Consider the following 16,105-nt stretch of genomic DNA (forward strand, 5'->3'; position numbering starts at 1 on the left):
TTACTGTATTAGTCATGTACAAGCTGGTATTTAGTGGGAAACCTTATGATCAGATGGAGGATTGAACTAGGTGAGCTTTAATGCTTCTCTTAACACTCTAATGTTATGATTTGGAATGACCCAAATTTTAGTTAACCAACATTTATTAAGTGCCTTGTGTTGGTACTAAACTTGCTGTTGCAGCTATATGAAATATAAGAAAAATAAATAGCATGATTCCCAAAGTATGGAGAATGTTTTATTGTGGCAACTGCTACTATTCATTTTTTCAGTGAATAAAGCTGAAAGAATGATACCAAAACCTTTGTATATGCCAAAGGCCAAGGCAGCTTTAGGTAATAATTGCGTAAAAACTCTGTGGTTTGTCACATATTCCCATTCCAATCAAAAGTACCTAACTGGAAGAGCAAACATCCTGCCCAGTCCCTCAGCTGCTCACCCCTCCCCTCCTCTGGGGATTTACTTGGATCTGGTTTTTGCCTCCCTCCCACTCAGAGGTCAATAAGGAAGGATGCTTTGGGTCTGATCCAAAGTAAAGAAAAAATTTCCACTTTAAAAATTGTGGGGTTTCCCTGGTGGCGCAGTGGTTGGGAGTCCACCTGGCAATGCAGGGGACGCGGGTTCGGGCCCTGGTCCAGGAGGATCCCACATGCCGCGGAGCCTGCACTCTGGAGCCCGCGAGCCGCGGCTGCTGTGCCCGTGGGCCACAGTCCCCGAGCCGGGAGCCCGTGCTCCGCAACGGGAGGGCCCACCGCGGTGAGGGGCCTGCACACCGTGGCAGAGGGTGGGCCCCCCGCTTGCAGTGGCAGGGCAGGGCCCGCGTGCAGCAGCGGGGACCTAATGCCTCCAAAAATAGATAAAATTTTTTTTTAATTGGGCTGGGAGAAAAACAAAGACCCCAGAATATCCAAAGCAAACTTGAAAAAGAACAAAGTTGGAGGACTTAATACTACCTGGCTTCAAGATTTAGTGTAAAGCTAAAGAAATCAATATAGTATGGTACTGGCTGGCAAAAGGATTGATAAATAGATCAATGGAACAAAATAGAGAGCTCAGAAATAGTTCCAAAATTATAAACTCATTTGATTTCTAACAAAGGTGCCAATGCAATCCAATGGAGCAAGGAGTCTTTTCAACAAATGACACGACTAGCTAGATATCCATGTGGGAAAATAGAGAAACTTCAACCTCTACCTCAAAACATATACTAAAATAAATTTGAGATGAATCGTAGACCTAAATGCAAAAGCTAAAATCATAAAACTTTTAGTAGAAAACATTAAAGAATATCTTCATGACTCAGAGGTAGATAAAGGTGTTTTAGAACATAAAAATCAATAACCATAAATTAAGAAATTGATAAATTAGATTTCACTAAACTCAAAAATTTCTACTTATCAAAAGATAGCGTTAAGAAAATTAATAGGACAAAAACAAAAAAAAGAAAAGAAATAGGCAAGCCACATCTAGGACAAAAACTAGCAAACATATATAAAACAAAGGACTGATATCCAGGATATAAAGAACTCCTAAAACTCAATGGTAAATAAACAGCTTAGTTTAAAAATGGGCAAAAGACACAAACACTTCACAAAAGAAGATATACAAATTGCTAATATGCACATGAAAAACTGCACAACATCATTAGTCATCAGGGAAATGCAAATTAAATCACAGTAAAAAGATAGTACTACACACCTGCTAGAATGGCTAAAATTAAAAATACGGAAAACACCAGATTATGGCAAGGATGTGGAGCAACCAGAGCTCTCGTGCACTGTAGTGGAAGTGTAAATGATATAACCACTTTGGGAAAAGATCAAGTGGGTTCTTATAAAACTAAACATATACCTACACTATGAATCATCAGTTCTACTTTTCAGTGTTTACCCAAGAGAAATGAAAATATGTGTGGATAAAAAGACTTGGTCAAGAATGTTCACAACCACTTTATTCATAAAAGCCCAAAACTTCAGACTTTCCTGGTGGCTCAGTGGATAACACTCTGAGCTCCCAATGCAGGGGGCCTGGGTCCAATCCCTGGTCAGGGAACTAGATCCCACATGCATGCAGCAACTAAGAGTTCACACGCCACAACTAAGGAGCCTGGGAGCCACAACTAAGGAGCCCACCTGCTGCAACTAAGGAGCCAGCAAGCCGCAACTAAGGAGCCTGCCTACCACAACTAAGATCTGGTGCAACTAAATAAATAAATAAATAAAAGCCATAAACTGGAAAAGCCCAGTCATCCATCAATAGGAGACTGGATAAACAAACTATGATATAGTCACAGAATGGAATACTATTCAGCAGTAAAAGAGAGCAAACTACTGATACACATAATGACATGGATGAGTCTTAAAAGTATCATGCTAAATGAAAGAAGCCTTACATGGAATCCTATACAAAGAGCATATACTATGTGATTACATTTATGTAAAGTCCTAGAACAAACAAAACTAATCTATGGTGGGAAAAAGCAGAACCATGGTTGCTTAGAGAGAGGAACTAACTGGAAAGAGGCATGAGGGAACTATCTGGAGTAATAGTAATCGTCTATGTCTTGCTAGGGGCTTAGGTTACAGGTGTATGTATTTTCAAAAATTTAGGGAATGTACACTTAAGGTTTATACATTTCATTGTGTGTCAATTTTTCCTCAAAAGAAAAAAAAATCTGTAAATAAATATTGAACTAGGTAGGTAATGACATGAAGTGTTTAAGGAGAAGAGTACTGGTATATTAAATTTACTTTGAAATCCATAAAAGAAATAAGACAATGGATGGATGGATAGATAGATAGATATGTTATACCTAACCTGGGGTGGGGGTGGTATTTGGGAATTCACTGTAAAAATTCTTTCAACTTTTGTATACTTTTGAAAATTTTCATAATAAAATACTGGGGAAAATCGTGCTGGGTCTTTTGATACTGAAGATGGCTATCCAGTTATGTAATTCTGTTATTTGGCTAGAAATTGTAATGGACCTTGTTTTTTAAACACTGACAGGTCTTTGTGCATTGTTGCAGGGTAGGGAAAACAAACTGAAACTGCTTGACAAATAATATATCTCTAGTATAGGCAGCGAAATCTATGAAGACTATATTGCACTGAGGGAAAAAAATGTTTTCCTTAACATGGATTCAGACAGTAATTATATGTCCTTGGGAGTTGTGTGTGTTTGTGTCTATGTGTCTGTTTGGTCTAATAGTTACCCACAGGAAAATTAGAGGAAGAATGTGGAAGTATATTTGCATAACATACTGACAGAAACCTTGGAAAGTTCCAGACTTGGAATCTGAAGCCTGCCCTGGAACTCTCCTGTTGAAATGCACCTAGAGTGTAAATCTAGGCTGAGAAACTCAAGACTTTGATGGGAAATATCCTGCAATGGGTCATTGTGTCCTTGGACTGCCCTGTTGGGGGAAGGAGAACTCATCCTAGGATGAAATCAACCCCAGTGAGAAGGGAGTTTCAAAAAAGAGGAGGGCAGGTTTGTAGTGGGAGACCTAAAAAAAGGACTCCTTAAGGAAGAGGGCCACAAATCTCAAGACAAGGAAGCTAGGAACCAGGGTATGCCCAGGAAGAAACTCCTTCTGAAGAATTGCTATAAAGTAATAATGTAATACAATGTAGTATTGATCAGCATAAAATTGTACTGACCAGAAGAATAATCAGGAAATTTAAGTTAGAAAGTTCTGGAGAAATAACATGAAAGAGCTAAAACTTGAGGACAGTTAGATCTTGTGGAAAGAGACAAATCAAGGAGGAAAAGTGGGCAGAATTGTGGAATGATGCCAAAAAAATTGGCATTTTTTTGATTGGAAAATGTCAGAAGCTGAGAACACAGAAGGAACTTGACCAAGAACTGTTAAAAGGTCTCAGTCAAAGTAGTATTCTGCACTTTCCATTCCCAGTAGCCCTGACAATAGTATATATAGCACCTTAAGGTAATGACAATATGATAAGAAAAAACTACATGAAAATGAAATAAATAATTATGAGGTCTTCACCATGGTATAACATCTTTGTACTTCAAAATATGTCACAATGGATAAGAATAAACTTATGTATAAAAAGAGTTAACTAGGGAGTTCCCTGGTGGCCTATTGGTTAGGATTCAGCACTTTCACTGAGGAGGCCTGGGTTTGGGGAACCATCCTACATGCTGCGTGGTACAGCCAAAATACCCCCCAAAAAAGGGGGGGGGCGTTAACTATATTTTGTGCTTTTGAGGAAGCTTCTGGGTAATGCTGACATGCTGCTTCTTCCGTGACTCTGGTCAAGTCAGCATGGGAAGAAATCATGGAGTAACAGATCGACATGGTCTTGCCTGTATTATCTCTCACTTTTACTACTTGGAAAGAAGCCCCAGAAAACATTGTTTGCTCATCCTGTTCTTCCATCAGCCTTGATGGATGGATGGGCTTACCTGGACAGTTCAGGATGAGGATGGGTAATAAAACAGTCAGCAATTATACTTCCTTTTTAATCATCCCCAGCCCCTCAATAAAGCATTTTATGTGAACTAGTTTTGTGTTGATGGTGTGGAAGGAAAATTAAGGTGCAGTAATGGGAAGTGTAGCCTTCCTCATATCACCCCTTCACTGAGATCCATGTGGCAGTAGCGGCAATATCATTTCATCAAAGACAGTAGGCTCAGTTCTAGGTAGGGAACAGCAGCCAAGTGAGTATAACCCAAGGTATACTGGGTGGTAAAGAGGGGACATGGATCACAGAGAAGAAACTGCTCAGTAGTAGATGAGACAAATCCCCTTTTGTTCAAACATACTAGAGAACCATGAAGGGATGAAAGGACATTTCATCATATGGAATTCTATATGGCTATGAAGTTCTACTCCATCTCTTAGACATAGTGTTGGCTTATTACTGATATCCATAAGCAGGAAATATGAAGGGAACATAATTATTCCTCTCCATAAAGATCTTACAATGTATTAAGACAAAACATAGGTAAAACCATTAATTAACAATGCATATGCTTAACTGTGTGGTTAATTTATGCAGTACAGGTTTAGAAAAAGAAAAAATCAATTCAAGCTGGGTGATATACAGAAGGCTTCATGGAAACCATAATTTACCACTTTTTTTTTTTTTAGATGTTGGGTAGGAGTTTATTAATTAATTTATTTATTTTTGCTGTGTTGGGTCTTTGTTTCTGTGCGAGGGCTTTCTCTAGTTGTGGCAAGTGGGGGCCATTCTTCATCGCAGTGCGCAGGCCTCTCACTATCGCAGCCTCTCTTGTCGTGGAGCACAGGCTCCAGACGCGCAGGCTCAGTAGTTGTGGCTCACAGGCCTAGTTGCTCCTAGGCGTGTGGGATCTTTCCAGACCAGGGCTCGAACCTGTGTCCCCTGTATTAGCAGACAGATTCTCAACCACTGCGCCACCAGGGAAGCCCTTGCCCCTTCTTGAATTCATGATTTCTCTGTTTCTTCCAGGGTATATCTTATTACCCTATCCTTCCTCCTTCATCCACACCCTGGGCCCTAACACTTATCTAAATGCTTGACATTAACTATGTAAGTACTACTTTTTTTTTTTTTTTTTCGGTACATGGGCCTCTCACTGTTGTGGCCTCTCCCGTTGCGGAGCACAGGCTCTGGATGCACAGGCTCAGTGGCCATGGCTCATGGGCCCAGCCGCACCGTGGCATGTGGGATCTTCCCAGACCGGGGCACGAACCCGTGTCCTCTGCATTGGCAGGCGGACTCTCAACCACTGCGCCACCAGGGAAGCCCGTAAGTACTACTTAAATGTTTATTGATTATTCTTACCTGGTTGCTCAACCACTAGCCATTAGTCCTGTTATATTTCCTAAGTAAAGACCATTACCATTGTCTTAGTGGCTCAAGCCAGAAAGCTGGGTATCAGATTCTTCCTTACCCCTCACATCCAAATAGCTACCCAGTACGGTGTTTTCCATCCTCTTCAGTCTTTTAAAAATCTCTTCTTTTGATTATAATGGCCTTCATTATGCCTCCTAATTGCTCTCCCACACCTCCAGTTCTCCACTTTCTGCCTCCTGTCACTATCCTCAAATCCATTCTCCACAGTGCTGTCAACTGTTCGATATAAAAAATACTAAATTTTGTCACTTCCCCATCCTTCAGTGGCTCTCTAGCGACTTCAATATAAAATCCAAGCTCCTCAGTATGATGAAGAATAGAAGCTTCCTGATCCAGCCCCTTCCTCTTACTTATATCTTACTATTATACTTGTTCCTTTAGTCACAAAGATTTTTGAGCTTTTATGCTATTTCCTTTACTGGAGATATTTTACTCCACATTTATTACAATTGGCCTATCCTTTAAGATATAGATCAAGAATCTCTTCCTCCAGAAAACAATCCTTAACCCCCCCTTTTCACCCATCGTAGACCTCCCCATCATATTTATCACATTGTGCTATAAATACCTCTTTGCTTATTGTCTTTTCCACTGGTGGCTTTCAAACTTTATTGCCCCAGACCTAAATAGTAAAAAATACATTTTTTATCACAACCCCAGTACACACTGAAATAAAAAATTCATGAAGCAATACTGAACTTTATTACATGCAACATACTCTGGTATTTACTATTCTGTACTATTCTATATATATATTTTTCTAATTCTATTTTCAACATTCTGAATTGATTTCACGACCCATACTTTAAAAATGCTACAGTAGTGGCTCTTGTCTTTTCTGGCTCTCCTTGCTCTCTCTTTCTCTCCTCCAGAAACATGTCCTCTGGTGTGGCTGTCTCTGATGGGGCCATGAAAGTGTTCAATGACATGAAGGTGCGTAAGTCGTTGACACCAGGGGAGGTGAAGAAGCACAAGAAGGAGGTGCTCTTCTGCCTGAGTGAGGACAAGAAGAACATCATCCTGGAGGAGGGCAAGGAGATCCTGGTAGGTGATGTGGGCCAGACTCTCGATGATCCCTACACCACCTTTGTCAAGAGGCTGCCAGACAAGGACTGCCGCTACGCCCTCTATGACGCAACCTATGAGACCAAGGAGAGCAAGAAGGAGGAGCTGGTTTCATTTTCTGGGCCCCTGAGTGTGCACCCCTTAAGAGCAAAATGATCCACGCCAGCTCCAAGGACTCCATCAAGAGGAAGCTGACGGGGATCAAGCATGAATTGCAAGCAAACTGCTATGAGGAGGTCAAGGACCACTGCACCCTGGCAGAGAAACTGTGGGGCAGCACCGTCACCTCCCTGGAGGGCAAGCCTTTGTGAGCCCCCTCCAGCCCCCTGCCTGGAGCATCTGGCAGCCCCAGACCTGCCCATGGGAATTGCAGGCTGCCCGCTTCCTGCCAGACAGGAGGGGCTGGGGGGATCCCAGCAGGGGGGAGGGCAGTCCCTTCACCCCAGCTACCAAACAGCTTCCCCATCCCCTGGACCTTCCTCCTCCTCCTCCTCCCTCCATCCCTGACGGTTCTGGCCTTCCCAAACCGCTTTTGATCTTCTGATTCCTCTTGGGTTGAAACAGACCAAGTTCCCCCCAGGAACCCCTGTTTGTGGGGGGACTGTATTTTTTTTTTACAACACGCCAGTTCCCCACTTGTTCCTCCCTTTTTCCATGCTGCCAACTTCTAACTGCAATAGTGACTCTCTGCTTGTCTGTTTAGTTCTGTGTATAAATGGAATGTTGTGGAGATGACCCCTTCCTCCCTGCGCCGCCTGCTTTCCCTCCCCTTTTCCCCTGGTCACAGCCACTCATGGAAGCAGGACCACGAAGGGACCCTCAATTAAAAACAAAAAACAAAAAAAACGCACAACAATAAAAAGGCTCACTAATGGGAAAAAAAAAATGCTGCCGTAGACTGTGAACTCACAGATTCTCAAGCACAGTAGATGCTCAGTACAAGTAATTAAGAAAAAGATAAAACAAAAATCTCTGTATCCCTAGTAATTAGCACAGTGCTAGACACATAGCAGTGTTAAATAAAGATGCTTAATGAAAGAATAAATGCACACTTCTGGGGCAGACCGTCTTCATGAATTATCATGTTTTCCCCCATCATTTCCCTTTTTAAGAGTTTCTTACAAGATATTATATGTAATTTTACATTACAAAATACACCCATGTAAGCACATATACAGAGACAGGCAAAAATGGAGAAGGACTTTAAAAATTCTTGCATTTGAAGGACATAATGAGATAGAGAGGCATGATTGCCAAAGACGAACTGTTTGGTCCTCTCAAAAAAGGCCTAATGTGGTAAAGTCACCAAGGTCAGGATCTAGAAATTGTCTTCTAAATGGCCCAAAGATCACTTATACTCACCAAATTCACAAGATAATGGTGAATACCTAATATTAACTAATATTTATTATAGAGTACTTACTATGTGTCAGACAATATTCTAAGCACTTTTATGACTCTATCCTCACAAAAACCCTGTGAAGTATGGTTATTTCATGCTATCATCTCCATTTCAAAGATGAGGAAACAGACTGAGATATTAAGCAACTTTCCCAATGTTATACAGCTAGGAAGTGGTAATAAAATGGTTAGTAAAAGGATTGTAATAAAAATGTTGTGAAAATCTCTCAGAAAATAGGGCAATACACAAAGAATAGGAGAAAAATATTTAAATATAGAGAGCTAAACCAGGGGGCCTAATTGTTGACTACTAGGATCTCCAGAGAAAATAGAGATTTTAAATTATGGGGAAGAAATTATCAAATAAAAATAAGAGAATTTTCCAAATCCAAAGGATGAGTTTTGAGTTTCAAAGCATCCTCTGTATATCCAGAACAATGAATGAAAAAGGTTCAATACCAAGGCACGTTATAAAATATCAGAACATTGGAGATAAAAAGAGGATCTCATGTAGCTGGAACACACAAATCCATGTGCTAAAAGAGGAAGTAAAATTGCCCTCTCATTATCACACCAAGTAACCCACTGAAGAAATTTTTGCCTTTCTTCCCAACAACCTTGGGCTCATGGTTTTTGAGGTCCTATATCCGCAGGAGGAATGCTTCCATCAGGACACACCATCAAGTTTCGGATAAATTAGAAACTGAAACTGCCCACTGGCTATTTTCGGCTTCTGGAGCTGTAGAATTAAAAGCAGAAAAGGGTCGCCATAGCCATGTGGTGATTAATCCTGATCACCAAAGGGAAACTCAGTTGCTGCTATACAATAGGGTAAGAATGACTATGTCTGAAACCCAACAGAGGCAACTCAGTAAAGAGAGCCAATATAAGATAAGTCCGAAGATAAGTCCATAGTGGATTCAGATCATTTGGGAACTAAGGTTTAGGCACTGGACTAGATAAAGAATCAGACCCAGTCAAGGAGCTTAGAGGGATAATAGGACATGCAATGAAGGGTTGAAAAATGAAGTTATGATTATCAACTTAGGCCTCAAGGCCACCTACAGAATGGGGGTTCAATAGCAGCTATACTTTATATCATTATCACTCCCCATCCCACCCCCACCTTATATGAAGAGCATTGGCACTGGCTAACATTTTAAATTTCATTATCCTGTGATGATATGATAGCTGATAAGACTATGTGTGTCCATTGCATTGGGGACATTGGTTGCACACAAGATGTGACACATGAATTTCTTGTAAGTCAAGTGACACCAGGAAGATATTGGGGCTTGAATTGCTTTTGCAGCGTTCCACCCAAAAGGGAGGACTTACTAACAAAGTAAATAACAGCAGAAAGGTGCCAGAGTTTCCTTATCAGGGAATTGGTACAATACGGAAGCCCCTTTCTGCTCACTGAAGGAATTAAGAAGGTGTGCTATGGGAGAGGCAGTAAGAGCATTGAGAGCAGTCAACATCAGCCGGAGAAGCAGAGATGACCAAGACAGAGAGCAAAATTCATTTCTCCTCTATTCCTACTTCTATCCCCAAATACCAGAGGAATTAGCCTTGAAAAAGAAAGAGGAAAACATATCCTAGAACCAGACACTCTCCTCAGCCCAATCTTTAGGGGCTTGAGGAGGGAGAATGAGTGAAAAATTGGTTATATTCCCTTCCTCATTTCACATCCCCTGTGGCTACAAGTCTGGCCCACAATGGAGGGGTTTTTTGTTTTTTTTTTTTTTTTTTTTTTGCGGTATGCGGGCCTCTCACTGTTGTGGCCTCTCCCATTGCGGAGCACAGGCTCCGGACGCGCAGGCCTAGCGGCCATGGCTCACGGGCTTAGTCGCTCCGCGGCATGTGGGATCTTCCCGGACCAGGGCACGAACCCGTGTCTCCTGCATCGGCAGGCGGATTCTCAACCACTGCGCCACCAGGGAAGCCCTGGAGGGGGTTTTAAAACACCAAAGTTTTAAACTAGGCCAGGCTAGACTTTGAGTAACTTAAAAGAGCAGAAAACTATGGAATCTGCCTGGGGGGAAAGTGTATTCAACATACTACAGTGGCAGCAGTGACTAGAGGAAAAATACATTTTATGTTTATATCCCCACGAAGTTCAGATTTCTTAGTAACTTGTTCACATAAAAGTAAGAGTAGCATGCAGTTTATGATATAATGTTAAGTGAATGAATCAGAACTTGAAACTGTACATATATATCAAGTACAATTGTATGAGTAATCTGAATATATTAAACAAAGCCAGGAGCAGCAGATAACTGAATTTTCTCTAAAACACAATTTTGCATAGGGTCAGCAATGATCATGTATCTAATCAAATATACTATTATACATACTTCTTTTTGCGATTTATTTGTTTTAAGAAGTAAAATAAGTTTATTTAGCAAGATTGCTTTTCACAAATCCATGTTAGACAATGGATACTTGGCCACCCTCTGTGGACTTATAAATCATGTTTTTTTGTCTTTTGGTTTTTTGGTTGTTGTTGTTTTTCAAAGATTAACACCATAGTATTTCAAAGAAGACTAAACGGAGTGTGATCTTTCAGTTCCTCCCTTTTCCATTAAAAATTGCGTATTATGGGGCTTCCCTGGTGGCGCAGTGGTTGAGAATCCGCCTGCTGATGCAGGGGACACGGGTTCGTGCCCCGGTCCGGGAAGATCCCACATGCCGCGGAGCGGCTGGGCCCGTGACCCATGGCCGCTGAGCCTGCGCGTCCGGAGCCTGTGCTCCGCAACAGGAAAGGCCACAACAGTGAGAGGCCCACATACCACAAAAAAAAAAAAAAAAAAAAAAAAAAATTGAGTATTATGCTTGACTTTTTCCATTATCTTCAATCATTCCAGTTTGCAGGGAGTCTATACATATAATTGTTAGTAGTGCAGGTATTTCAGAGAACATGTCTTTGAGCTCTCTAGTGAAGATTCCTTTAGGCCCACTCGATGTGAAATCATCTACCAAAACCTATTCTAACTCCAATTTCTATAGCATCATTGCTATATTTATACAAAGACTCTAATTTATGAAGTCTTCCTCCCACATTGGAATATTTTAGGACACTGGAGCAGGGTAAGAATTTCCTGTGGCATATTGATATCATACCTAGGAATGCCTTAACCCCTTCTTAACCCAAGCCTGGTAAGAGATAAGAAGTTTATGGCTTTTTTTATCTTTTTAAAAATCTCAACTCTATATAATCCCAATGAGAAATATATATGAACTAGATACCATAAAAATAAAGTAAGTATCACCAAAGAATGACCTTTCAAATTACAGCTATTATTCTTATCTGTCACATGATGATTTAGATAAGTATTTATCTACCTTTAATAAATGGATAACGTGTTGTAATGTACTAAACGTGTAACTGTGCAATTTTCATTTGTGCTTAGATATGGACTCACATACAATTAAGTCTCCCAATAGTAAATAAAATTGTCATTTAGCATTTAAACATATTATCTAATTTATTTTATTTAATGGAAAGCAAAGCAAAACCTAAGATAATTAAATCATACTGATACTATTTAAATGACATTTGTCATCTCCCTGATGCAGTCCTTCTGTGCATTTTACTCAAAAGAACAATGTGAAGTTCAAAATGTGAGAATAAAATAACTTGAAAGTCCACTTGCAAAGGAAAAAATAGCAAAAATCTTTACCAAATGAAAGAAACATACAATTTAGCTCAGGAGGGCTTCTACATATCCAAGGACAATGTAGATGTGCAGCCACAACTTTTTGAAAAAGAAAATTTCATCCTGGTTTTTCTTGTGATCTTGGTCTAACAAAACTTATATAACATAAAATGTTATAATTATATGTTAATATTTTAAAATATCTTCGGAATCCCTTGAGATTATTCGTAAAACTTCTTTAAAATGGAAGTTTTCATTTCTCCAATTATTTGTCCTTAATTGAGAATATTACATGTTTTTTTTTTTTTTTTTTTTTTTTGTGGTACGCGGGCCTCTCACTGTTGTGGCCTCTCCCGTTGCGGAGCACAGGCTCCGGACGCGCAGGCTCAGCGGCCACGGCTCACGGGCCCAGCCGCTCCGCGGCATGTGGGATCTTCCCGGATCCGGGCACGAACCCGCGTCCCCTGCATCGGCAGGCGGATTCTCAACCACTGCGCCACCAGGGAAGCCCTACATGTTTTTTTAAAGTTAACATTCAGATTTTTAGATAAGATTTCATAAAGTGAGAATATAACACAGTATTGCAGTAAAGAGATAATTTCATTAATATAGGAATAGTCCTTAAGGGTCAGGCAGAGGAGGGGAGGGAGACAAACATGAGAGTGGGCCTAAGAAGACAGGATATAGGCAAATTTAAATGTTAAATGTATTCAATACAACAGTTAATCTGAATAAAAACCTTCAGTAAATGTTAGTTAAAAGAATTTGTTCTCACTTCAAGTAAGAACTCAGGGATGAAGATAACACAGTTCCAGCTCTGGAGGAGTTATGAATAAGAGGTGAACAGACTTAAGACTGGCAAACGTGATGATTCATAATTATCCCCTAGGAGGACAGATCAGAAAGTAAGGCAATCCTTCTGTGATACGCAGGCCCACTTTGGTGAGTCAACACAGCAGGCCCCAGATACAGCAGGCCTCAATGAAGCCAAATGGAGAGAAGTGAGAGAAGAGCATACAAGCCTCACTTGGGGTGAAACATGGGGCCGCTGCAAGTAACAGCCTGGGCTAACTCCTGTTTGTTGCAGGAAACCCACGGAGAAAAGGAGGAAGAGACGTTATACCTACTGTACCACTTACCCAATACCTCTCTTGGACTCTGTAAGTAGACTCCAAATAGGGCCTGGGTTTGGGGAGAAGGCAGCATACATTTAGTTCTAAACATCTGGGTGCCTAACTGACTGAGAGATAGAGAAGGAGGTATAGAGAAGGAGGGTAAGTAAACTCTGATGAGACGGTAAGCTAGACTTTCTTAGAGCTTTGTAAGAAAGCTAGAATTTAATCTGGTTTAAAATTCTCTGGGGAAAGCCGGGGCTACTGATGATCTGGGTTTGCTACAAGAACACCTATGTCCCACGGAATTTTGTCTTTGGAGCCATTGTACCAGGGATAAATTTACTCTGGCAAAAGATCATCTCCTGGCGATTGTATTGATGACACACCCTATTCCCTGATGACATCCAGAGAACAATTTAATAGAAAAACACCTGTGTTATACACATGTTGGTAGTAATGGGTTAAATATGGATAAGGTAGTTTTTAGTCTGATTCTAATAACATGCTCAAGAATGTTTATTTTAAAGCAAGGAAACAGCAGTTTCCAATACTAGGAACCATGAAGTGCTTGAACAAAGGTGGAAGCTTAGTTGTTTGGGGGGTTAATTGTGTTCTTGATGGTGTTACTGCAAAGTCATTTAACAAATACTTATTAGATATCAACCATGTGCCAGATGTGACTTTCTCCCCAAAGCAACGTATTTCACGAAGGAAATTCGCCCTTTCTACAGCAAGAAAGGAAAAAAAAAATGGGAAAACATAGGACCAAATTGAGAGACTTAGATCACAGTATCACCTTCATCAGTTACTTGCTAAAAAACCTCAAGCAAATGGTTTTTTAAGTCAGGGATCTTCATGGGTGCACAGGTGATTGACTGGGGTAGAAAATATTAAAAACGAGTATTCATATTCTTTTTTGTCTAAAAAATTAAGTTAATAATAGCAGGACTTCCCTGGTGGTACAGTGGTTAAGAATCCACCTACCAATTCAGGGGACACAGGTTCGAGCCCTAGTCCGGGAAGACCCCACATGCTATGGAGCAACTAAGCCCATGCTCCACAACTACTGAGCCTGTGCTCTAGAGCCGGCGAGCCACAACTACTGAGCCCACGTGCCACAACTACTGAAGCCCGTGCTCCTAGAGCCCGTGATCCGCAACAAGAGAAGCCACCACAATGAGAAGCCTGTGCACCGCAATGAAGAGCATTCCCCGCTCGCTGCAACTAGAGAAAGCCCATGCGCGCAGCAACGAAGACCCAATGCAGCAAAAAATAAATAAATAAATAAATTAAAAAGTTAATAATAGTAATATTTAATATAGGAATTAACAGTAGTAGAAATATATTGATATACAGAAGAGGAGATATCAGAGCAAAAGTTTTTATGCATATGTATACCAAATAAACATGACAATGACTAGATTACCTGATTTCTAAAATCACTTTGCTCTAAAATTCCTGATTCTGTATTATTCAAAGTACCTTAGTTGCTCTTAAAATCTATTAAAAAATAACACCATACTATAGTAACATAAACTGCCTCATATACAACAAAATTGAACCTTATAAAGATATGTAAAAGTAAACTTTTTATTCTTTAAACGCATCCTAACCCTAACAACACACCCTTCTTACCTGATGAAGCAGGTTCTCTTTGTATTACATGGTGCCGGTTAGTATGACAGTTTCTCTTAGATCATTAAATTTTGGATTCCCTCTAGCAAAATTTTCAGAAAGAATTCTTTTACTAATTTGCACAGTGATTGGTTGGTTTAGCTTGTTAACAACTATATATATTCCCTCAAAATTCTGATTTGTAAAAAAATTTAGAAGAAACACTACCATAAAGCTATTTTATTTTTTTATAATTCTTTTAAGGAAGAGGTTTATGAGCTAAACACTTAACAGCACTGTATAGCAGGCATAAAAGCTCTTCACTTTGTGTGTCCAGATCATAGCAAGTTAAGAGTCTTGTTTTGCATAGTGATATGGGTAAACAGGTTACAAAGGGGGTGCCTAAAAACCAACCCATTAGAATGACAGCTTTCACAACAATGTGAATATACTTAATGTTACTGAACTGTATGCTTAAAAATGATTAAGATGGGACTTCCCTGGTGGCACAGTGGTTAAGAATCCGCCTGCCCATGCAGGGGACGCGGGTTCGAGCCCTGGTCTGGGAAGATCTCACATGCTGTGGAGCAACTAAGCCCAGGCGCCACAGCTATGGAGCCTACACTCCAGAGCCCATGAGCCACAGCTACTGCGCCCACATGCCACAACTAAAACAGCCCATGCACCTAGAGCCTGTGCTCCGCAACGAAGAGTAGCCCCCACTTGCTGCAACTAGAGAAAGCCTGCACACAGCAACGAAGACCCAACGCAGCCAAAATTAAAAATAAACAAATAAATTTTTTTAAATGATTAAGACGGTCAATTTTATGTTTTGTATTTTTTTACTACAATCAAAAAAAAGAAAGACAGAATGACTGAAACAATATATTAGTTTAAAATATTTCTAGTCATAATTGTCACCACTTTTTAGTCTTACTTATTTAATATCAAGTGGCTTTGATAAAGTTTTCTTCACCCTCCTCCTATCCTGAAGGTCTTCTACCTTGAAAAACAAACAAAATGACAGCAAAAAAAAAGTTTAAAACAGAGGAATAATAAACAGAGGAATAATGGTCATTTTTCTGTTGGCTAGAATGGAAAAAAGAATTAATATTTGAAGTAATATTTTAACTATGAAATGTGAAATATCATAGGCATTATTGTGTTAATCACCCTAAGTAGACATACATAATTAAAGCCATTTTTACAAACTATAGTTTCAAAAAGTAAAGCAGGCATCACTGGGTGGTCATTGGGTGGTCATTTTGTAAACAAGAATAAGCAATTATAGTCCTCTTCCCTCATTTTGACCAGTCTTTGCTTGTAAATAATGACAGAATGCAAAACTAGAAACATTAATTTTCAACTAACTGTTCCTTGTAC

The 16,105-nt window shown here is 40.1% G+C and overlaps 1 protein-coding gene and 1 pseudogene across 6 annotated transcripts in view; one reads left to right on the forward strand and one right to left on the reverse strand.

Annotated features, from left to right (window-relative positions):
- Positions 1 to 16,105, reverse strand: part of SLC25A12 (solute carrier family 25 member 12) — a 180,402-nt gene that overhangs the window by 93,942 nt on the left and 70,355 nt on the right. The window lies entirely within an intron of this gene.
- LOC131751635 (cofilin-1 pseudogene) lies at positions 6,745 to 7,338 on the forward strand (annotated as a pseudogene).

This window comes from Kogia breviceps, chromosome 2, assembly GCF_026419965.1.
Source record: "Kogia breviceps isolate mKogBre1 chromosome 2, mKogBre1 haplotype 1, whole genome shotgun sequence".
Taxonomy (NCBI): domain Eukaryota; kingdom Metazoa; phylum Chordata; class Mammalia; order Artiodactyla; family Physeteridae; genus Kogia; species Kogia breviceps.